Source organism: Schistocerca piceifrons, chromosome X (assembly GCF_021461385.2).
Source record: "Schistocerca piceifrons isolate TAMUIC-IGC-003096 chromosome X, iqSchPice1.1, whole genome shotgun sequence".
NCBI classification, from domain to species: Eukaryota; Metazoa; Arthropoda; class Insecta; order Orthoptera; family Acrididae; genus Schistocerca; species Schistocerca piceifrons.
Genome location: NC_060149.1, coordinates 442343489 through 442369772, shown reverse-complemented (window position 1 = coordinate 442369772; position 26284 = coordinate 442343489).

The window sequence follows — 26284 nt, the reverse complement described above, 5'->3', positions numbered from 1 at the left end:
CTTTCCGCTGGCGTACTTCACATATGATCAGAATCAGTTTGGATTTCCTGCCAGATTTCGAGACAGAGTTTCGTTGTGGAAATTTTTAGAAGCATCTTGCATATAAGTCCGTTCTTAATTTTGAGCCTTTGTAACCTCGCTAATCTTGGAGATATTGCGTACTTTTAAACTTTTCATGGGTTTTCCGTTGCTTCTGCAACAGTGTTCTGACTTATTTTGTGTACCACGAGCGATCAGTTACATCTCTTATTAAATTTTTTGGTATAAACCTCTCAATTGCTATCGATACTGTTTTCCTGAATACAAGTCACATGTGGTTTACACTTACACGGGAAGTTCAGAGGGAATTGATACTATCTTTTAGAAAGGCGCAAACGAATTTTATCTGTTTATATATATATATATATATATATATATATATATATATATATATATATATATATATATATATAGTTTTGCTTGGTTTGGATGTTGCAGTTTTCTAGCTGGTCAAGTATATCTTTTACTCTTCGAGTGGGATCCTGAAATAATTGCTCAAAATAATTTTACAAGACAGCATTTAGTACAACTTCGGACAACCTTTTACGCCTTCCACAGACTTTAAACATGCATTATCGTCAACTTATGAAGGGTTAATTTAAGTTACCAACAACTATTCTGTATGAGTGGGGTACCCATCTGAGATGATACTCAAGTTTGCTTCGAATGCTTCAGTGATGTCCTGCTCTTATCCGAAGGGTTAGTACAAGGAACCGAAGGTTAATTTATTCCGATTGTTAAGTACAATATAACATCTGCCCATGTTAGCTTTCAGGGTCTCTCTACTCCAATTTCACTACAAGACAATGTGTTTCTAATAGCAAAGAACACGCCATGGTCAGCTATCATTTCTGAATACAATTACGCTCTTCGTAAGAATTTCAGATTAACTTATCTCCGGCTATATCCAGCTTTCAGTATCTATATAGATATGATCTCCGGTTCTTTCCCAACACAGCTCTGACAATTTACAACCATACGCTTGTATTAGACCTGTACCCTGTGAGACTGAAGCCCTTTTCCTTCTGTCCTGAAACACTCTAACATAGCAAAAACGGCCCAGTCCACTCCACACAGCCCCAGCTACCTGTGTAGTCGCTTCCTGTGTGTAATGGACCGTGATCTATTAGCCAGAACTCGAAACTCCACCACACTACGGTGCACGCCAAGGGATCTGCAGCCGCAGCTGCACAACTGTGTGAGCCTCTGATTTGGACTCTCCACTCGGCTTCATACTAAATGTACATAATCGGTCATGTCGACAATGTTCCAGATGGTGAGGTCTGCCTTCGTCTCATTAGCAACACTGAGAGCCTTTACCAATTTGGATAGTCGTCGGCAGCCAGAGAGAATCTCTTCCCATCAATGGCTGACCACACTCGTCTGAAACTACTTCGGACCTTGCAAAACCAGGTGATTTGGCGTATAACAAATGCTTATCGTCACACACTTAATACCTACATCAAGGACAACCCAGTGATGAGAGGTGGTACGTCCCTCTCTCACTTTAACAACGCTGTCACTCAGATTAATATTCATATTTTTGGTCATGATCTCTATGTTCTCCAGTACTACATTTGGTATGTGTGGTTTATGGCTTCTTACATGGGAAAATTATGGACAGAATGTTCATATAGCTGCATGTGTACCCTGTAGAGAACTTGTACCCTGAGGGGCTGTAGTGGAGGCGTCAGAGAACGGGGAGAAAGATTCATTGAGGGCCATAAATGCTGTGCCCAGCGATCTGGCTGTGCGAGTGATTCTGGGAAGCAGAGCTTTACGGACTGTACCTGCAGAGCATTTTGTGCCGTTGCACTCCCCTCTTCCCACTTAATGGTCAGATCAGGAGATTGCCGGTTCGCAAAACGTTTTACCTGGGCCACTTGACAGAGAGTCGCGAAGGTGGCCAGTTGGCAGAAAGTGGCTGGAGGAAGCTGCTGTAATCTGTGCTTTTGTGGAGATCGTGTGACGGTCATAAAACTCCAAGTATTCTCATGTTAGAAGCTGCGACGATACGGGCAGAATGGTTGGTGCACCTGCTTAGTGAAGGCAAGACTGTAACTCCCCTGACACCAGGAGGTCGCCAGGTTCTTTTAGCGAGTGGCAGAAACACATATTTCACGGCCACGACTGTCTGCGAAGCTTAACAGCCTTCTTTCAGAAAACGGAATTGGTCGGCCTGGAAAGATTAGATCCCTCCGTTAACGAGGGACTGTGGACCCAGCTAGGTAGATGTTTCTTGCCAAGATATGGCCGTGCTTACCATGAGGACGATGCCTCCCTAATCTAAAATCTTCTTTTTCCAAACAAGAGATATTTGGAGTCGCTGATTGACTCCTCTCAGAATATGGAAAGCAGAGGCTTGCTCCCCCAGTGGATACGGAAATCAGGTGAAGTTACGACCAGTGAGGATAACGGACAGTTGACGCTAAATGTGTAGTGTGCAACAAGCTGAGAGTGTGAGTGGTAGAGAAGTGTGTTCGAATAGCAGATACGGTTAGGACGACCACTCAGGTCAAACCGGGAAATCAGGGGCTCACTTTTCGCCATAGGGTTTATGTCAGTGCCCCGTTGGGGCTGAAGTCTTACTTCCTCCTACGTCACGCACATACATTCATCCACCCACCCACCAACCCCTCCCCCCCCCCCCCCACAACTACACACACACATAAACACACTGATGAGCCAAAACATTACGACCACTGCCCACCGCGAGGCTGTACGCCGCCTGGTAGCGCTGAGAGAGCGCGTCACGCGTAAGAGAAGTATATGAGCGGAGCAGAGACGAATGCGGAATCGTTCTAGCGACGATAAGTGGCGCAAATACGAAAATCAACCGACTCAAGTGACTCTGACAAAAACCAGATCGTTGTGGCTCAGTGCATAGGAGCAAGCATCTCGGAAACCGCGAAGCTGGTAGGCTTTTTCACGTGATACTGTCGTGAGCATCTATGGAAAGTCGTTGAAGAATGCTGAAACCACGAGTACACGACAAGAAGGTGGACGTCCACTCTTCTACAGAACGCATTTATCTGTGGCAGATCTGACGACATAGTACAGTGCTGGCGCAGGCACAAGCATTTCGGAACACACCGTTCAGCGCACCGCCTTGAACATGGTGTTCCGCAGCAGAGGGCCCCTACGTGTTCCCATATGGACCCAACAACATAGTCAATTATGATTACAGTGGGCATGAGATTATCGATATTAGATAGCTGATCAATGGAATCATGTCACCTGGTCGGATGAATCCCGTTTATCGTTATAAATCAGGTCTAAGTTCATGTCCAGATACGCCGTCATCTAGGCAAGCAGCTGCTCGAAACATGTAGCGTGCCACGGACGCAGACCGGTGGGAGCAGTTAGTGGGGACATTCACCTGGGGTTCCATGGAACATGCGGTTGTAACCAAAGTTACCATGACAACTGTGGACTACTTGAACGTTATTAGGGACCACTTGTAACCCGTCTTGCATCATATTTTCTTCCTTGGCTGTGGCAGAATAACTGTCCGTGTCCCAAGGCCAGAATGGTTTGAGGAGCAACTTACGTTAATGTCTTGGCCATCGAATCCAGCTTACCTGAATCCGATGAAGCTCAACTGGGATGCAATCGAGTGCCAGGCCCATGCCCACAAACCAACCTCCCGTAAATTACGGAAGTGCGTGACCTGTGCGTAGGCATCTGGTACCACAAACATCTGGAAACCTATCAAGTACTTGTCGAATCAATGGCACGCAGAATCACTGCTGAATTGCGTTACAGAAGTGGATCAACACGCAATAACGTCATAAATTCAGTGGGCAAGATCCACAAAAATCAGTAAAGACCGATAACGAGTCTCACACGACACTTTGTGGACTGAAACACATTTAGAGACTACAAACCAGTGAAACTGTCAACACATCATATTACCTCATTTCTCTAATCATGTGTAGCAGAGTCAGAACTGAGACTGGCATAATGTTCTATGAGCTTCTATTGTTAATAGGGCCATCTTGCTTCACCGCCGGTCACTTGTAGTACACGTGCTTTTTGCCTATCTAGGAGATCTACAGGATTTCTTCTACCATGTCAAACGCCGCTACACTACTCTGACTTCATTCACGGACTCTCTTTGATTTATTGGTGATTTTGCTGTTAACAGCTCTTGGCTGCGTACTGGTTTTAGAAGTGTACAAACTCTCTTTACGCCTCTGAGTGACAATCCATGTTCATTATTGTAAGTTACTTGAATTCTGCGGTAGTGTAAAAAATTCGGGTGTGAACTAACAAAAAAAAAAAAAAAACATAGAGTTCAGCATTCAACCTGAGCTTCAAACTTCGAGTTCTGATTCTGACTAAGTTCATCTTTTCTGAAGATCTATTTTGAAAATGTATGTTACAAATAAGACGCTTTCCTGGCCGAGGGACCAGAAAACAGCAATCAAATACATCTCCTTTTGCTTCTTGTGGTTACTGAATGATTGCTACAGTTGCTTTCAGAATAAGAACATATTGTCAACAATAAAGCGTATGAGGAAGTAAACGTACATGGGTTGGCCAAAAATATGGGAAGACCGCGATAAATGCATGTTTGAACATAAATGCAAATGCTAGCAAAGCCGGAAGGTTGCTGTGTTGTATTTGACCACGAACGGAATATGTGCAGTGTCCTCAATACGTTGCTAAGATCAGTTGTGGTCGGAATTGGGTTCTGTGTATTTCTGTTTGCGTTATGTCGGAGGTAGGTGAATTCGAACATCGCCAAACGGTTTATGCTCGTATGATGGGAACTTCTGTAACCAAGGAAGCCGAGTTGTCTGGTGTTTCAAAAGGTATGGTACTGAAGACTCTTACCGCACATGGAGAAAGCGGATAATCGTCATCCGCTAAGTAAGTAACTGTGTGTGTGTTGAGTGATCGTGACTCGCCGCCATTGAAAAGGAGACGAAAAATAAGTCAGACAGCTGCAAAAGTCACTTCAGAACTGAATGTCGCACTCACGAACCCTGTCAGCGCCAAAACAAAACCAAGGAAGCTCCATAGGCAGGGAATTTCAGGGCGTGCTGGGATTCCAAAGCCACTCACCAGTGATACAAATGCCCGAAAAAGGAAAAAGTGGTGCCGAAGCCATAAAACCTGGACTGTGGCGCAATGGAAGGCTGTCATTTGGTCGGGGAGTCTTGTTTCACTGTCTCCAGCTTGCGGCTTAGTTTACTTCAAAAGAGTGAATCATAGCGGGGTTTTCGTGATGATTTGGACAGCCATATCGTGATATTCCATGGGTCCCATGGGTGTTCTGCAAGGTCGCTTTGCTGTCAAGGACTATGTGATTGTTTTGGCTGATCAGGTCCACCCCGTGGTACGATGTTTTTTTCCCCAGCGGTGATGTTGTGTTCGAAGACGACAGGGCCTGTGTTCATAAATCTCGCATCGTCCATGGTTCATTCTGTGAGCACGACGACGAAATGTCGCATGTCCCCTGGCCACCACAGTTACCAGATCTCAGTATTATTGAGTCTTTGTTGTCTGTTATGAAGAGAAGAGAGCGGGATCGGTATCCACATCCATCATCGTTTTCTGAACTTGCCACCATTTTGCAGGGAGAATGGTATAAGATATTTTTGAAAACCATACAAGACCTGTATTAATCCATTCCGCGACTATTCGAAGTTGATTTGAATGTTAACATGTATGTTAAACGATATTGGGCATGGTTATGTGACGCATTTTGGTTGTTTCCATATTTGTGTCCAACACTTACATCAGCGTAAGAATTTCCAGCTTCTAAAACAGAGCCCCGAATGGGGCTCGTAGATTAGCATGACATATGACAAGATAGTACCACTTTGTACTGAAATCTATGCAATACAGAATTCCCCGAAAATGTTGCTCCAATTTAAAGTGAAGAAGGAAGGCATTGAAGGTAAACCAGCTACAGATTCTGCTTTTTGACAATATTTTGACAGTAACGGTGGATAAGTTCAACGTCTGCTAAAGATCTTGAATATGCCTATTCTATGAGACCGTAGTATCGAAGAAATTTATCGTCGTTCAGTTTACTAACCATCAAATGATTCATTCACAATAATGTATGGAAATGCCTTGATCGTGTTTGCTGCTGAATACGTGGACGTCAGCTACATCTGAAGAACAGAGAACTAGGATAAGGAGTAATATTAGGATTGCAAGGCCCTTCGACAACGATTACAGGCTTGGAAAAAAATCTTTTTTCTAATTTGTGGTAAGGTTCTATAGGTCCAAACTGCTGAGGTCATCGGTCGCTAGGTTTACACGCTAATTAATGTAGCTTAAACTAACTTATGCTAAGAACAACACACACACACGCACACACACGCACACCCATGCCCGAGGGAGGAGTCGAGCCCCCGACGGGGGTAACCGCGCGAACCGTGACAAGACGCCTCAGATCGCGCGACTTCACCACGCGGCACAAAAAACGTTTCAAAGGTAACATTCCAGCATACTTTCATTCAAGTGATTTAAGAAAATCACGGAAAATCTAAATCTGGATTGCTGGATGGCGATCTCAAAATCCGATTGCAGTGCCTGATAGCTGCGCCAGCTCTATCAGTTTCTGAATAACTGACCCGTGTCTTTATTACCACTGAAATTCTCTCGCGGTAAGCTTTCACCTCGTGGCTGCTACATGATATTTCAGCAATCTGCAGCGTTTGAAGAGTTGAAAAGAGAAATGCAGTATATTGGTGTTATTTATACGTGAGTAGAATTTACTGTTGATCGAACGACATTTGAGGTTTTATAATTGTCCATCAGCGAATGAAGGCAACGCGACACAGTAAACGGGCACAAATTGAATATGGAAAAAATTTCCGCAGACGACCGTACCGCGAACGACCCGAAACAAAAAGGACACCAGAAACTTCTTCAGCTATTTCCTAAAATTTAGACGTAAACGAGAGGGAAGTTTCCAGAAATGGACAAATAAACCTGTTTGTGGAAAAATCTCGAAATACAGTTGCGCGGTAATACGAAGCGTGTAATATTCCATCTGCGATATTCATACCTGCTGCGATGGAGGGAAGAGTGAAGCAGGCGATATGCGGTAGGGGGTCAGATGGCGCTCGGACAAAATAAATCTGACACAATATTTCGACCGGGTTTTGGCGCTGCAGCGGTCGAGCGACCGCGAATAACTATTCAGCAGTTTGTAAGACCCGCAACGTGTACAGCGTCCATGCCTGTAACAAAGACTAAACCCTCACTCACGGATACAAAATTTTCGCTTGCATTGCGTTTCTCGTATTTCAATTAATATTTCGTTTGGTATGACGGCCATTTAAAATGACGTGGAATAGCACAAAAATTCAACTGTCGTATGCGAGGGGCACTCTCGGTGTTTTTCAACAGACATATGTGGTTTAATATTTTCTATATATAAAACGATGCACACATAGCAGACGCGAATCTTTCATTCTTCCTCCTGTTTTTATGAAAATCTCCTTTGGTGTTACTCATCACGGAGAGGTTTACTATTGAAATTCACAGGGAGCAGTCTCCGAGAAGAGTAGGAAAATACATTAGTTCTCTCTCATAGATCTCGTGTAACGCCCACCATGAGAAAATTCGAGAAATTAGAGTCAGTACAGAGGCTTACTGACAGTCATTCTCCCCACGCGCCATTCGCGAGTGGAGCATCGTAGGGGGAATCAGATGGTGGTACCAAAGTACCCTCTGCCATACACCATTAGATGGTTTGTGCAGTATGAAATAAATGTAAATGTTTTTTCATCAAATTATAAAACATGTCTTGCTGTCTGCATACCGCTTTGTATTGCATACTGTTGTAATTGTCTGGACCACAGCGTAATTTTTCAGCAAACAGAAAATGTTTCCTAATAAAAGTAGCGTATTCTGCAAAAAAATTAAAAGTAAAGGTAAAAATAGAATGTCCAAATAGGAATTGTCCTTCTGGGATATTCTCCTGGGACAGTTACTAATAAAAATGACACCAAGTAAGGATACGCGGAACAATTTCATTCCCTTTCATAATGATTTGAAAATTTTATAAAATGGGCATAGTAGTTTGCGTACATTCCAGTTATAGCACCTGTGATATGCATCTAAGGTAATGTTGCGTTACATTCTTCATTTAAATTTGTGAGATGCTTTCAGGCTATATTCTCAGGCTGAATGACAATGCTTTTTTATCAACTGACGTAATGTACGGTTAGGTCTATAGGTGTGGAACCACCCTTGTAAAGCAGAAACAGTTGCATAGGCAGAAATTTGAAGACAAGTAGAATGAGATGGGATAGGGGAAAACCTGTGGAGCTATGTTACCAACGTTGTGGGTATTTTGGAAGCCACTCTCTTGTATACAACTCGTAATTTTCAGATGGAAAAGGGGTCATGTGACATATCAGGCGGACAGAGAAATGCACAATAAAACTATGATACCACTCACTTCAGCATAGCTTCATTCTTTCTCGCGCTGTGACTTCGAGTGTACTCCGCTCGATTAGCCCCCATACGAAAGGTATCGGGAATTTAATCGCTATCTTTCGTAGCAGTCAGACGCAGTGATCGCTTACCAACAGAGACGTACCTTTCTGTACTACATTCTTCTATGAATAAATTTCGCATTGACGGCGTAAATGGTGGCTCTTTGCCGTAATTTGTTCCTAAGTTTTTGATTCTTGTGTTTTTGGCTCAAATATTTCAAATGGCGTTGAGCACTATGGGACTTAACTTCTGAGGTCATCAGTCCCCTAGAACTTAGAACTACTTAAACCTAACTAACCTAAGGACATTACAGGATTCGAACCTGCGACCGTAGCGGTAACGCGGTTCCAGACTGTAGCGCCTAGAACCGGTCGGCCACTCCGGCCAGCTTGTGTTTTTGATCTCGTTCCATTTTATATACACACCATTAAGCTGATGAATCAGAGGGAGAGTTCAGCTCTAAACCGAACTGGTAGGCGCACATGTTAACGTGATTGATTCCGAGACGCAGTTCCCGGATCGAATTTTCACGGCGACTTAACGAGGAGGAGTCGGCGTGCCACCCAGTATGGACGTGAATTTTAGGCAGCTTCCAACATCCCACTGGGTATATACCGGGCTGGTTCCCATGTCCCGCCTCGGATACGCGCTACGCAAACATTTAGAACACTTTCTCATAAATGCATACAGAATTTATTCTATTCGCAGACAGGATGGGTACACTGCTTCTGTCCTAGGGTGTGACCAGGAGACTGATGATAGATTACCATCGGTGTTTGCTCTCCTTATGCACTTACTTAGCACCCAGAAGTTCAGATCTGTCTTCGGAATTTTTCAGAGAGTTGAGAAAAGTCGTGGGATACCACCTAATATCGTCTCGGACCTCATTCTACCTGGCGTAATTAGGCAGCTCGACTTCACATGGATTCAACAAGTCACTGGAAATCCCCTGCAAAAATATTGAGCCGTGCTGCCTTTATAGTTGTCCACAACTGCAAAAGTGTTGCCAGTGAAGGACTTTGTGCACGAACTGACCTCTCCATTATGACCCATAAATGTTCGATGGAATTCGGGAGACCTGGCTGGCCAAACCATTCGCTCGAATTATCCAGAATTTTCTTCAAACCAATCACAAACAACCATGACCTTCTCACATGGCGAACTGTGATCCATAAAAATTCCATCGCAAGTGGCTGCAAACGGTCTCCAAGTAACCGAACATTTCCAGTCGATGATCGGTTCAGTTGTACCAGAGGACCCAGTCCGTTCCATGTAAACACTGCCCCAGTGCCTTGAAAACTTGGGTGCATGTCTTCGTGGGGTCTGCGCCACAATCGAACCGCTTCATTAGCTCTCGCTAATTGAAATCGGGACGCACCTGACTAGTCCTCGGCTTTCCAGTTGTCTAGGGTCCAACCGATTTGGCCAGAAGCCCAGGAGAGATGCTGCAGGCGATGTCGCGTTGTTGGCAAATGCCCTCGAATCCGTCAACATCTGCCACAGCCCATTAACGCCAAATTTCGTCGCACTGCCCTAACGTATACATTCGTCGTAGTTCCACATTGATGTCCGCAGTTCTTTCAGGCAGTTTTGCCTTTCTGTTACCACTGAAAACTCTACGAAAACGCTGCTGCTCACGGTCGTTAAGTGAAGGCCATTTGCTACTGTGTTGTCCATCGTGAGAGCTAACGCCTGAAATCTGATATTCTCGGCACATTCTTGACACTGTAGATCCCGGAATACTGAATTCCCTTACGATTTCTGAAATGGAATGTGCCATGCACCTAGCTCCAATTACCATTCCGTGTTCAAAGTCTGTTAATTCCCGTCGTGTGACCATAATTACGTCGGAAACCTTTTCATATGAATCATCTGAGCACAAATGAAAGTTCCGGAAAGCACTGCCCTTTTATACCTCGTGAACGCGATACCAGACCTTCGTCAACTCAGTGTATGTTCCGCCTCTCAAGAGCTTGATAACGAAAGAACATTAGGTTTCAACCATCTCCTCTTGCTTTTATAAATTTTACATTAATGTGCTACAAATTATCTTTTAGAACAGTCTGTAAATCTATCGCCATAAATTTCTCTTTTTCACGAATGGAATAATGAAGCTTTTCAGTACTGATTCGTGATTACTAGAACTCCACATCAAAACAAGATATTCTGTAATACTGAATAATATTCATTGCAGCTTAATCTTCAGAACAAAGGTGCAACAAGCTTTCGTGAGATGCACGTCCTATTTTGGTTGCGCACGCCACGTACTTCATAAGTTAATGCCGTGTATGGCGAAGGAAGCGCTCCAAAGACCGGCAGGGCAGCGCCGGCTGCGGTAATAGAAGACGCGCGTCGGTGGCTGCGGGGGTGGGTGGGGGTGGGCGAGGGTGGGCGGGGTTAGGCGCGCTTAGGACGCCGCGCCGCTCCGCGCGCTTGAATTTGCATATATTTCCATATATTAATATGCGGCCGGCCCAGCTCGCCCGCAACCATCGTTATCGCACTTTAATAGACTTTGCAACTTTTTCTTGCCCTTTGTTTCTACCACCAATTATATTACTCTCGGACGTTGGGGAAGCTATAATAATTGCACTGTAACTACAGATAGGACTAAACTGCTACTTTAGCGGGATGAGCCCAGTTAGTGAAGCCGCACTGTGATCAGCATCGATTTTCGAAAGTGAGCTCCGGGAGCCTGCTCCACGCACTTTGGCTCTGGCATTGGAGTTCTCTGTCCGATCGGGACTTTCAACGTTGCCCTGTGTACGAATTGGAACCCCAGCATCGTCCATGGAAAGAACTTCAATGCCCTTGTCTGAATCATTGTCAGTAACACTACTTCTGCGCTGATTATTTTATCCGTGTCTGCGTATGAAAATACTCATAATGTTTTAATTATTGCCTCGAAAAAATCGAACTTCGACCATGAAACTTGCTGACATTGTTATTCCTTCTGTTGTATATTGTAAAACTACCATGGACATTGTCATAAGCAAGCGTAGGCTAAGGTAGTTTTACTAGTAGCCTTGGATAGTTAACATCGCATCTAAGCTACCTGTACATTAGGTGTGTTCCATACCTATCGGGTGTTGCCTCATTTCCATCGCTTTTTTGTGTATGCCATCAGTATCTCACTGGATTCCCCTAGAAGCCGGAAGCATTGAACAGTCCAGAAAATGACTGTGGATATATAAATGGCTGTATAACCTACAGAATAATTTTGTTTTATATAGTTATCCTCTTGTTACTTAAGAATGAACTATATTTATAGCATAATTGAAATTGTCAGTGTTTAATTTAGGTTTTATTCGAACACTGTTTATCTATAATGTTAAACACATGGATGGTGCCGTTAAAAAAAGAAACGGGTTTATCATACAGCGCTACAAAACGCAATTTCGCCAAAAATGTAAAATTAAGATTAACTAAAAACTAAAATATATTAAACATCGCTTCTGTATTTCGTTGAGATTATATAAAACATGTTACTGTTTTCATAAACACCTTTCGCACTTCGTTATGATAAATAGAAACTCCTGCCTTTGACCATGATGTAGAATTTTCTATTCAGTACAAAACTACATAACTATATAGATTTTTTATGTTTGTACATGTAAACTGTACTTGCAACTCAAATAAATTTCTATGGTTACATAAAAGCGCCAAAGTTATTCGACCAACTAATTTTATTAATTATAAAATGCAAATTTACATTTATAAGTTTGAAAAATACACAATGAGCTAACACTGAATGACCTGCGGTTCTTATTATGTGAAAAACGAGTAAACAAACAAACAAAAAGCAAAGAGAAACAGTCGGACTCCAGTTCCTTTCTCACGCATTCCTTTATGTTTCTTTCCCTACCAATGCTATACTACCTATACTACCGGTAATCCTACCATTTACTACGTCATTTATGTACTGTACCAAAACTACCGGACCGTACTTTTGGCATAGCGCAACTCTATTGTTTACAAATTCACCCTTCTATATAACACACTTTTCTGAAAGCCTGACCACTTGGCGGATCTTTTCGAGGCCTACTTGTAGCCTGTTCAGGAAACGTTCCAGCTCTAAAATCACGTCGTCATCGTCCTGGAAATGCTTGCCACACAGTGGTTCCTTCATCCGAGGAAAGTGGAAGATGTGACTGAATGCCACGCCAGAAGAATTGGGGGTGAGGCAAAATACGAAGGCTACTGGGAAAGTAAGTTCCGATAGACCTCGAAATGGAAACCTCGGTGAAAATCCGAAAAATCTTTGCACAAATGTATTGAGCAATGTCCGTAGTGCGCCCGTAGGCCGCGTCGCGCCGCAATTTTCAGTTCAAGTTGTTCAAATGGCTCTGAGCACTATGGGACATAACATCTGAGGTCATCAGTCCCCTAGAACTTAGAACTACTGAAACATCACACACATCCATTCCCAAGGCAGGATTCGAACCTGCGGCCGTAGCAGTCACGCTGTTCCGGAGTGAAGCGCCTAGAACCGCTCGGCCACCGCGGCCGACGCCATTTTCAGTTATGAATGCACAGTGAGCAAGTAAAGATGCGTAGGAAATGGCGTCTCCCACTAAGTATGAGAGCATGGTGAGAGATTCCGCCTGATGTCATGCAGCCCATATAACGCAACTGTCATGCTGTTCCTTCTTCATGATAATTCTTGGCCGCGCTCTGCAGGGCCAATGAAGATGCTCCTGCAGCGTTTACAATGGGAAGTGTTTGATGACGCACAGTGTAGCCTGTAACTGGCTGCCCCTGTGTATCATCTCTGCTCACATAATCCGCTGGCTTTGAAGACAACATCTTGCCCCAGTCAACCTGCTGTAGACCAGCATACACCATTGGTGAAAAGCACAGGCAGCTGACTTCTATGACGAGAGTATTGAAAAGTTGGCACAATGCTACGACAAATGCCTAAATCATAGCGATGACTATGTAGAGAAGCAGCTGGAAGGTGTGAATAACTGTTGCAAATAAAAAGTTTTTTATTTTTACAATGGTTTCCACTACGGGAACGATAGGATCTTACTTTCTGAACAGCCCTCATATGATAGCCCAAAGAATCAGCATGTGTGACTGTGTCGTGTGCGGAATGAACCAGGGCGTTGTCATAGAGCAAAAACAGCCCTTGTACAGCTTGCCAAAAAGGTTAGTCTTGACAGCCTCCCTTAACCTCGTACGGGTAATCAGATATTATACTCGTATGAGGGTATATTCCATAGGAGCATAATCTGTAAGCACAAGATGGCGGCCGGATCTTCGCCTCTTTCAGCGATGGCGAGAGCACATGCGTCCACCGATTGCTTTGCTCCTTTGTCGCGGGGTCATTGTGATAAACCCAGCATCCGTCCATGACAATAAAGCGCCTAAGAAATTCATTTGGAATGGCCTGACACAACTGCAACGTATCGATTGCTGGTCCACATAGCCACTTTTCGAACATGGATTTGCATTCGCGGAGCCTGCCGCGGTGGTCTAGCGGTTCTAGGCGCGCAGTCCGGAACCGCGCGACTGCTACGGTCGCAGGTTCGAAACTTGCTTCGGGCATGGATGTGTGTGGTGTCCTTAGGTTAGTTAGGTTTAAGTAGTTCTAAGTTCTAGGGGACTGATGACCACAGTAGTCAAGTCCCATAGTGCTCAGAGCCATTTTTGCATTCGCGGACCCCTGCCTGCAGCAACATTTCTCATGTTAAAATTTTGTGCAAGATATTCAAAACTAATCCGAGAGCAATTTTCACATTTTACGATACCACTTCGATACTCATAAGCTGGCCTTCGAGCACTAGGGCCTTCACTTGTTTTGCGATTCCTGGTTATTCACAGAGGGATGGTCAACCACTCCATCCTTCATCATTACGACTCGTTGAATCACACTGAAAGCTCTGCGCCACCTAATCTCTGTGTAATATATCAAGACACAAAGATATTAATGACATTACCTGCCTGTAGGCATTGATTTAAATCAATATAGAAAGTTGAAAATTTGTATCGGACAGGACTCGAACTCAGGTCTCCCGCTCAGTAGGCAGATGCTGTAAGCGAATGGGAGAGGGTAGAGTTATTGTTTCGTCTGTATTTGGTATTCCTACCCACTCACCTCGTAAGTCCAGTCGTCATTCGCTTCTTCCCTTGCAGTCTATGAGCAGCAGCTTGAGTATTTCTGTAATAAATGATAACTAACAAGGGGAATAAAGGAGTGCCAATTACCGAAATTTAATTTTCAACCTAGTATAAACCATTGATCTATTTTTTAAAACTTGCGCTACACAGGGCTGCGCTGTTACACGCTTCACAAAGTAACAAATATGTTGATACACTGATACATACACTAACATTATACCACAATACATCAGCCCACACTGCAATCCAGATGCGGCGTTTGTGGCAATATAGGTAATCCAAGTTTCATTTGCCGGCGCGGATGAGATGCTCGCGGGCATTTAATCACGTTCGCGCGATTGTTCTCGTGGTTTTTGACTTCGCGAACCGTGGATTACGTCTCGTGAGGTACACGAATGATTACACCGCACCAAACAGCTTCATAGTCACAAAATTTACTTGTTGTCTTAGCCTGATTCCTTAACATCTTCACACCAAGCACACGTATAAACACCTCCACGTGACTCCCTTGCTATCAGTACTACTCGATACATGCTTACATTCCTACACGAAAATTGTTTCTAAATTCTGAAGGAATTTACGAAAATAAGCACTAATGCGGGGGTGGGGGGTCCATCAGAAGAAAGATAAAGGGAAGATACATACATTGCTATACCTTAAACTACGGTGCAGCCAAAGTACAAACACATAATCACATAATCAAACAAGAGATCATAAGAAACATCTATGAAAAAAATAATAATTACAAACATGAAGTAATATAGCACATATAAAGCTAAATAGTGTAGACAAAATGAAATGCACTCAAAGATAACACAACATTAGCAAATGTAGCCAGAACACTGATAAAAGAAAATGACGAGAGAAAAAAATCCACCTAACTGCCTAAAGCAGTATAAACATACCAGAGATACAGAATATTGAACTCACTACACTACACTATACCACACAGTTTACATACCAATATGGTTAGAAGCAAGACATCACAGCGCTATCATGCGCAGTTTATATGATCACAGATTTAGAGAAAGGGAAAGAAAGCAACATCTGGGCCTAACATTTATCAAGTATTGTCACACGCAGCACACTTTGCTCATGAATACATATTTAATGATGAATATTAACTGTAACTCACTTAACACTGCCTGGAGAGGGGGGAGGTCACTGCTCCAGGATGGCAGTTGTAAGGGAGCGGTTGGGCAGCTATTGGCAGCATCATGTGTGACGTCCGATGCTGTAGAAATTATCTGCTAACCTCATCTTGTACAGCAACATAAAGCTCCCACAGACCATTAAACAAACAGTGAACACCCCATGACAATTCAACCTACTTATATCTTAAGGTAAAGTTAAAAGGGAGATAGCTGTGGTCACTCTTACATGAATGTGACATACAAACTTTTGACATAATTTTATGAGATCCAGTCAGCAAACATTTATCCTTAAATGAACGTGGTGTGTCAATATGAGGTAAATAATGAGTACGAGGACACTTAGAATAATAAAAGATATCACATTACAACCTAAGGTAATACATAAGAGCACATATAACTCTAACAGCTTACACTACATTTTCTGATTCCATCACAGTCATTAACGAATGGAGTGACATAAAATTCTGTTTAAATTGGTCATTCCTATAGTAGGGCTTGATATTTTCCACATGATGTTTTCCTTCATAGTTGCCAGAACGTAATACTTCCAGTTCCACTGTATTTCAATGCCAATGATTTTATATGGTCCCTTATATTCTAAGCTGATTTTTTTTTATTTTATCTGTTATCTTACTCGATTTTGTATGTGTCTTAATCAACACCAAATCACTCACATTGTATGAGATTGGATAACAATTCTATCATGACGCCGTTTTCTTTGATTTGCTTTAGTTTCTAGAGTATGCGCTGCTAATGGTATGCACCTAGTGGTCTAAGTGACATCCTTAATGTGTTCAGTAAATACCAACTCTGGTTCCTGGTTTAACAACAGCTCACAAGGTGCAAAACCTGTGGACATATGTGGCATGCTGTTAAGTACATCCACAAAGTCTTTCAGATAGTCCCTCCAGAGGCTATGTTTATGATGACAGTAGGTTCTTCACATACGATTAATCTCCATGACCTGTTCGGCTGGATTCGAGGCTGGTCTATATTTTGCAATTAAGACTTGTTCAATGTTATTTTGATATAGCACCTCCTTCTACTCTTCGAAGATAAATTGTGGACCATTGTCTGTAAGTATCCTCTTTGGTTTACAAACATTTATAAAATAGTTATCAACCAACTTCTTCACCATCATCTTGCTAACAGCTCCTTTCAGTGGGTAAAATTTTACATATTTTGATCCTACATCCAATAGCACCATACTATGAGTAAAATTTCCTTGCAACTTTGGCAAAGGGCCAAGGAGATAAATTGCAACTACATCCCCAATTACATTTGGAATGATTGGATGCATAGGGCGTTGATGTCTACATGTTATAGTCTTTGCCCTTTGGCAAGTTCGTAATAACCTCCGTATCTTTTTGCTCATGCCAAAGAATAGGCACTCTCTTCTTAATTTCTCGGTGCATTTGTCGGCACAAAATTGTATATTGCTGTAATGGATGTACCAAATCAACCGCTCTATAGTGTGCTCTGGAATACAGACCCTCCATTCTTGTTTTGTTTCATCAGTACGTCTACATAAGACATTATTATGAATCACACAGTATTTCCGAAGTTTCTCTTGACCCGCACAACCATACCTAGTCTTAACTAGCTTCGGCGCTGGATCCACGTTCTGCTCACGCCGTATATTCTTAGCAAAATTCTCCACATCAGTCTTACATGGAACACCTTGCATAAGACTAACACACAGTACATTTTCTTGCTGTCCATTTACATTAATGTCTTCCATACCAGATGGCAGTCTGGACAAGGCATCTGATACAATGTTTTGGTCACTTGCTCTGTAGATAATATCAACTTGATACTCCTGAAGTGCAATAGCCCGTCTAGTTAATCTCCTATGATACAATTTACTTTCAGTCAGGAAGGAAAGTGCCTTATGGTCTGTTATTACCTTTGTCACTCTACCTGCCAGGTAATACCGAAATTTACTGAACGCTCAAAGAATTGCTAATGCTTCACATTCCGTAATCGTATACCGGCGCTCCAACTTCGTCAGTGCATGATTCGCGAAAGCTATTGTGCTTATTCCTCCTTCAATCTTGTCATCAATTTGACACAGATGCACGCCAAGTCCATAGTCTGATGCATCACAGGCCATGTAAAAGTCTTTTTCTAAGTCTGGGTGTGACAAAATTTGTGTATTACACAGATGCCTCTTGATGTGCTCAAAATCCCTCTGACAGTCTTCGGTCCATTGCCACAGATTTTTAGCTTTCAGAAGATTCAGCGAGTGAGGACTATTTAATGACTGATCACTCACAAGTTTTCTATAGAATCCAGCTAATCCAAGAAATCCCCTTAATTCTTTCTCTCAGCGAGGCACAGAAAAATCACTTAGAGCCTGCAACTTTACCTCATCTGGTTCAATCCCTTGTTCACTAATTGTGTGTCCCAAGAAATGAGTCATGTCTTTCCCACATTCTTATTTATCTATGTTCACAGTTACACAAGCACTCTCAAAAACAGTCAAGACTCCATCCAAAGTCTGCACAAAAATGATTCAAAAGGCTCTGAGCACTATGGCACTTAACTGCTGAGGTCATCAGTCCCCTAGAACGTAGAACTACTTAAACCTAACCAACCTAAGAACATCACACACATCCATTCCCAAGGCAGGATTCGAACCTGCGACCGTAGCGGTGGCGCGGTTCCAGACTGTAGCGCCTAGAACCGATCGGCCACTCAAGCCCACAAGTCTGCACATGTTCGTCCCCTGTCATCATAACAATGAGAATTTCATCTACATAACACCCTGTCTAATGATCGAATGAAGGCTGATGTAGAAATGTTGAGCCCAAAAGGTAGAACACAGTATTGGTAGCTTTTTCCTTCATATGCCGTATATGTTGTATATTGTCTTGAGACCTTATGCATGGAATCTGCCAATATCCAGATTTCAGATCGATTCTGCTGAATAATTTTGCCCATGAAACTTTTGAAGCAACTCCTCCAAACTCTGAGACCTGTCTCTCTGTGGCAGTGTGATTTTATTCATTGGTCTATCATCTAGCACAATTCTGACATTCCCATTTTTCTTCTCCAGAACAAATAAGGGATTATTATACTGGCTTGATGAACGTTCAGTAATTCCAATTTTCAACATCTTGCTAATCTCCTCATTGACAGTTTCACGTTTGGCTTGTGGAATAGCATATGGCCTTGCAAAGAAGGGTTCCTGCTCCTTCACCTCTGTCTTGCATTCTGCTGCCTCGACTACTCCAAGTTCATCAGCAAAATCCAGACTGTGCCTCCTCAAAACATCTGCAAGGGTTTTGAATCCTTATCCCCATCCTGTTGTACCAAGGCTAACTTCTTCTGAAGCGCTCTCTCAGAGTCTTCCACTCTAATTTGATGTTTCCATTTCCACTGCCTTTTACTCAAGCCTGCAGTGTCACCTTTGTATACATGTTGTGGTACAGCTTCTGACTCCATGTCAATCTGAAGCTTAGCCAATCGTATTTCTTCACATGCCGCCATGACACCCTTCAATGCAATAACCTCCTCTTCTCCTTTAATAACTATCCTCAAATTCCCGTTTCTAAAATTCTAAGTACAAATGGTGGTTTGCTAACCACTCAACACCAAATATCAAAGGCAATGCCAGTCCAGGCACAAGCAATGCTGAAACATCGTAAGTCTTCCCATTAAACTTTACTGTAATCAGGATTGGCTCCTTTACATTTTTACCTTTTGTACCAACAGCACCCACAATGGACACACCATTTACAGGAAAATTCGGTATTTTCTACCTTGTTCCTACCTTGCTGTATACAAATGGCTCTGAGCACTATGCGACTTAACTTCTGAGGTCATCAGTCGCTTAGAACGTAGAACTAATTAAACCTAACTAACCTAAGGACATTACACACATCCATGCCCGAGGCAGGATTCGAACCTGCGACCGTAGCGGCAGCTCGGCTCCAGACTGTAGCGCCTAGAACCGCACGGCCACTCCGGCCGGCCCATGCTGTATACAACCTTTGTGACACTACATTAACTGGACTTCCTGAATCTAGAAGAATGTCATATTTAACATTGAAAATTTCTCCCCCTACAATTGGTTGTCCAGCTTCCTCCAGAACATCAGCATATTCCTTTAGCAAGTCATTTGAGACTTCATCCCTTTATTACAATTTTTGTACGGTCAGCACTCTCGACTCTCTACTTCCATCAGCCACGAAATCGTCGTCGAGCATTATTGCACATTACTTGTGCAAATCTCTATCAAGTGGCTTTCTTTTCCTTGTACTCCTAAAACTCCTTACACACCTATCCCAAAAGCTGCAGATTTGCACACTTTTCTGTAAGTCTCTTTTCACTCTGATAACTCTCATCATCTTCTTTGTTTAACAGCAACATTGTCACTGGAGATCTCATATCAGAATGCATTTTCACACTTTCACTCCTATTAGTATAGTCAGTGTTCTCAACATCACCTGTGACCTCATACACTCTATAATCCTTATGATCTTCTAAGAGACGTAGACAGTCATCATCTTCACTCCAACCATACCTCCCTTCCTCTGTCACACATCCGCTAATGTGACTGGGTTGACAGTCTTTGGCTCTGAGCACTATGGGACTCAACTGCTGAGGTCATTAGTCCCCTAGAACTTAGAACTAGTTAAACCTAACTAACCTAAGGACATCACAAACATCCATGCCCGAGGCAGGATTCGAACCTGCGACCGTAGCGGTCTTGTGACAGTCTTTCATGGTACCCAAACAACCCTTTTTTAGTGCTGTCTTCCTCATAACTAACAATTGCATTAAAATCCTCATGCTTACTCTCTTGTGCACATATTCCTCTATCTCTTCTCGTCTTTCTAGCATCGTACTCTTGGTCCCTATGTACCTGACCATCATACATTTTAACAAACTCATCCTGTAACAACAACAACGTTATACTATTGTACATATAATAATTTTTTCTTCTGATTTTCGATAAATTAGTGTAAGCAATGTTCTGATTTCATTTCTTTTTTCCTTTCATTTGTCATTATGTTAAAGAAACTGTAAACAATTTTCGATGTGAATATTAATGTTTATGTCAAATTGCAAGCAATATTATAACAAAATGGAAATGTAAGAAATGTTGAAACTGTTGTAAGATGTTAAAGTTGTAATTGTGTGTCTGGTCCATACGTAGGCAATGTATTAGGATATGTAGAATGCAAAACCTCGGGTGAATACCCTGTCTGTAGGGGAGCGGTAAAAGGTGGATGGCAGGCGAGCGCGGGAAAATGCACACGGGCGCGGCACGGCATAACGGGCTCAGCAGTAGTAGTCGGAGTTGGGCATTGATCTGAGTAACACGTTCTGGATCGAGGAGGCTCTCCTGGAAAACATGATTTCGTTGAGCCTCGGATGTGCCGTTTCCGACGCCTATACAGCATGGCAAAATTCCATAGGCACTAAATGGAAAAGTATTGCGACGCCATGAAGAAATAAAGTGCCGATACATCAAGAGCCATAGCTGTGATTGTATGTGTGCTCTGTGCCTCGCCATCTCGCCGCCTGCCAACCGCCGCATCGATACGAACAGGTTGAATCTTTTAGTACTGTATTCGTGTGGACCAGTGTTACTTTTGTTCCATACTGTTCAATAACAACTTAAATTTTACCAGAACTGTCCTATCATTTAATTATCCTCACAACTAACCTAGACAGGGTCCTTTCCACATGTTGTGCAATCCAAGTGTCCCGAGATGAAGAATTAAAGTTTATGTTAATAATAATTACCTGCAGACCTATCTATGTTAGAATGATGTTTAAAGAACTTTGTTGTTAATGAATCTATAGGTAAATAACAAAGGTCTGACAAAGTTGGAAGATAATTTTGATATTGATTCAGTAATGAAGTTTAATTATTTTGAGGCAGATATAATGGTAATTAAATGAGCAGGAAATAAGCTAAAAAGAGTAGTAAATCATATAGTGGAAATTTTGAGCACTTAATGATTTCAATAAACAAAATTTTCAATACAGTGATCATAACAGTTTAAGGGTCCTCCCCCACTCCCCCTTTTTTCTATTCATTTGAATTCTGAAGTGTACTGAACTGATTTGACCAGCAAAGTTAAAGTCAATATAAAACCAAAATTTATCAGTGTTTTACCTTCATCAAAATTGACGTTGTGTGTGTGTTTCGAAAGTGCTATTTCTAGGGTAACCTATGCCCGATTTTAATCAGGTCAATGGACAGTACGAAGTTTTGTAGTAAACATTATAGTGTAATGTTATGTTTTTATGGTTTATCCATTTTGGTACAGAAAGTGAAATTATCAGTTCAGTAGATTTTCTGGTTCAAAAATTTACCATGTCAAGCAGTGTTATTACGTGTTGTTTTGCAGGCACGTACATCAACTTGTACAGGGAAGAAACTCAGTTAATGCCTAATTAAGCTGGCGACCGTTTTGTTAACAAATTGGTAGCATTTTCTGTGTTGTTTCTTGTCCGTCCTAACGTGTAGTTGCATTTCGGACTTGCTTGACGTATCGTTGTTATTACTGAGTGGGTGTAAGTCGGATTTGGCCTCCATTCAGGTACACGCGGTCAACATATATACCAAAATCCTTTTTTATAAGGTGAAGCCCGTCAACTTACCATAGGACAGGCTTTATGCGCCAGAGCGTAGTGTTACAATCCAACCATGATTCTCTACCTGTTAACCCATCACTACTTAGAATATCATCTCTCTTTAACTGTTGCAGATCTTTTCCTTGGCATTTAGTCTCCTCTGGTTCTCCAACATTAGTGACCTGTACGTAATTTACATGAGCCATTCTGCATATTCCTTCACTACCTGTTGCATAATCTGCCAATCTTTGTTGATGTTTAACTACCTGCTCCATTACATCCTATTCACGTTTAACTCATGTTCTTATTCTATCACTCTCCAGTTAATTGTTCTAGGCTGTGGTCCGAGGCTGTAGTCCTGTTTCTGGGATTCCTAACCGGAGCTCATCAGGAATCACACCTAGTTTTCCTCTCCTCGTGGTTCTTGATTTTGTTCTGGCTCAGTCGGTTCACTGAGCCCTGTTCTCTGATACCTACTTATCATTGTAGAATACAACGCCACCACCTCTACCTCTGTGGTCACTATGTCTTCCTCTTAATCCGCGCCCATGTGATCCTCGATCATTATTGTACTTTCATTGATCATCAGGTCTTCTGTCATTTATTGGTCTGTCCCTGTTGGCTGCATCAAGAGTTATTGGCTGTCTTCGTTCAGGTTCCACCACATGATTTCTTTCTTCCAGATTGTCTAACTGTCCCAGTGCTAGCTTAATTGCATCTACATCATCCTTTGATATAGTCAGTAGCTTCTCCTGTGTTGTTGTTGGCATCTTACAAATGATCAACGACACTAATGCCTCTTTGCCTATTAGTTCATCCCGGTACATGTTTTTATCATATAGTTTTTGAAAAAACTTCTTTAAACGTCTATCACGTTCATAACTATACCTTCTATGCTGATAGAGTTCATTCCAAACCTCATTCTGTTTCCTTGCTGTCCAATATTCATTTAGGAATGCCTTCCTAAAACTTTCATATGTCTCACGTTCTCGTCCAACTCTTAATCCCCTTGTGCATGCTTCTGCTTCCGTATATGACACCACAAATCTAATTTTTCAAGGGTCATCCCACAGTACTGGTAATACATCCTCAAACTGATCCAAGAAATCACGTGGATGCCAATTCCCATTACGACTGAATTTTTGCAAGTCTCCATAACATTTTGCACTCCTACAAAATTGGTGTTAGTTACAACACTACCTCTTACCTCGTGGTTCCTATGTCAGCACTTACAATATCTACTCGCTTCACAAAGAAATGTTTCGAATGACTCTGAGCACTATGGGACTTAACATCTGAGGTCATCAGTGCCCTAGAACTAACTAACCTAACATCATCACACACACAAATACCTGAGGCAGGATTCGAACCTGCGACTGTAACGGTTGCATGGTTCCAGACTGAAGCGCCTAGAAGTGCTCCGTCACAGCGGCCGGCCTACTCGCTTCACACATCGCTTTTGTTCCAACTCTAACTGTGAAACGTTTTCATCCAGCTTTTTCACGTAGTTCATCTGCTTGTTTGCCTCCTTCTTAGCATCGGTCATCTGATTAGTATTCTTCTTATGCCATTGCTCCATTTCTTCCCTTTGTATAGTGGCACTTACTGATTCTGCATCCATTCACCTTTCGCGTTCTTCCTCTGTCTTACGTATTTCATCTCTAAGTTCATCAGTCTTTTTATTCAGCTTTTCATCTTGCTTCTGGAGTTAATCATCAAAACATTTCAGTTCTGCACTGAAACTTTCTCAGACCATTTTGATCTCCTCTACCAGGAACCTTTGAGTTTCATTACTCTGTCCCATCTCTTTCTTAATCTGCTCATTGGATGCATTAAGTTGCTTAATCTGCTCGTTAGTTTCTTTATTAGATGCCTCGTTTTTCGTACTAGACACCAACGCTCTCGCAATAGGCAATACAAGTTTAAATTTTGAACTTGTTGTCCTCATTTGGCTGCATCCAAATCTGAAAACAGATCTGCACTAGAATCCCATACATCATCTACCATGGTAGCATCAGCAAAATTACAATCAACTGTTGCCTCATTCTTCGACATCTCATTTTCACTATACAGTGATGCTGGTAAACCAGTCATTTAACACCCCATCATTTACCACTTCCACCTGTACCTTCTTTACATCTACTTCCTAACGGTCAGATTTAAGTGACAACATGGTATTAGAATCACTTAACAACTCATTGTCATCTATTTTCAGCTTTATCCCCTTTTCATTATCCTTCAGATGTTCCTCATTAAACATCTGTAAGATACTGTCGATACTGACTTCTATTTCCCTTGCTACTTCTATAAAACCAATTGGTACCTTTCGTAACTCTAATTTATCTGACAGAGCCTATTCAGACATATAACAATAACACAACTCAATAGCGCCTATGTTGGCAATGCCGATAATTAACACCATATTTACATGCAACAATTCAGTAGAATTCAATCATATCCCTATTACTGGGTACGCTACTGTTGTTAGTTTCGTTACGCACCATCGCGACACTTCGCCTGCTATTATTGTGTGTGTGCTGCGTCTTGCTGTAGTGTTGTCAGCGCTGCTATTCCTCGCGTCCAAGATGACGCGAAGCAATCCGGCGCGCGATGCTCCGTTGTCTCGATCTCCACGCCTCAGTGTGAAACTATGTCTAACTGCTATCATCTCCGATGCTTAGTTCCGCCATTAACGGAGTGGGGTACTGCTGCAACTTGCTATATTCCGTTCTCTGTGCGTTAACTCTTCCGTAGCGCCGCACCACGAACGGTGATTGAATTACACACCTTCCGTTATTTGCATCAGTGGTGGGGTTACAACACGGCCCACGTTGCTCTGCTGTCTTGACATCAGCTCTTCAGTGGCGCCGCAGTACGACCGATAACTTAACGGCTGCAACTTCACTTGACAACATCCAGCTTCAGTGGGCGGGGGGGATATAGTACGGTTCACGACACTCAGTTGTTAACACGTTAGCTCACTGTAGTACTGCTGTATGGAGTATTACCAACTGCCGCGATTGTCACTTATTCGACTACTGTCGTGGGAAGTGATATAGTTCATTGCCACTTCTCTGACCTCACGTTCTTTGCTCCGCGCTGCATTAATACTATCTTATGATGGTATCACTGCGCATTCCTGTTTTTGTTTGTCATACACAAAAGCACGTGTGACATCGCTACCAATTGAATATCAAATTAATTTTCAGTTACTGCGATCGGCACTCCTATTCGAAGATTGCAATTCCTAAAACGCAGCCACCATGTAAGCGAATTGGGGAGGGTGGGGTTATTGTATTTGGTATTCCTACCCACTCACCTCGTAAATTCAATCGTCATTCGCTTCTTCCCTTGCATCTAGGAACAGCGGCTTGAGAATTGCTGTAATAAATGATAACTAACAAGGGGAATAAAGGATCGCCAATTACCGAAATTTAAGTTTAAGCCTAGTATAATCCACTGATGAGTTTTTTAACACTTGCACTACACTGTTACACGCTTCACAAAGTAACAAATATGTTGATACACTGATACATACACAAACACTATACCACAATACATCAACCCACACTGCAATTCAAATGCGGCGTTCGTGGCAATATAGGTAATCCAAGTTTCATTTACCGGCGCGGATGAGATGCTCGCGGGCATCTAATCATGTTCTCACGATTGTTCTCGTGGTTTTTGACTTCGCGAACAGCGGATTACGTGTCGTGAGGTAAACGGATGATTACAGAACATCAAACACCTTTATAGTCACAAAATTTACTTGTTGTCTTAGCCTGATTCCTTAACATCTTCATACCAAGCACACAGCTAAACACCTCCACGTGACTCCCTCACTGGTTCTGGCGCGAAAGAAAAGCGACCATAGTGCTGTCATCATAATCGATATCAGTGCTACT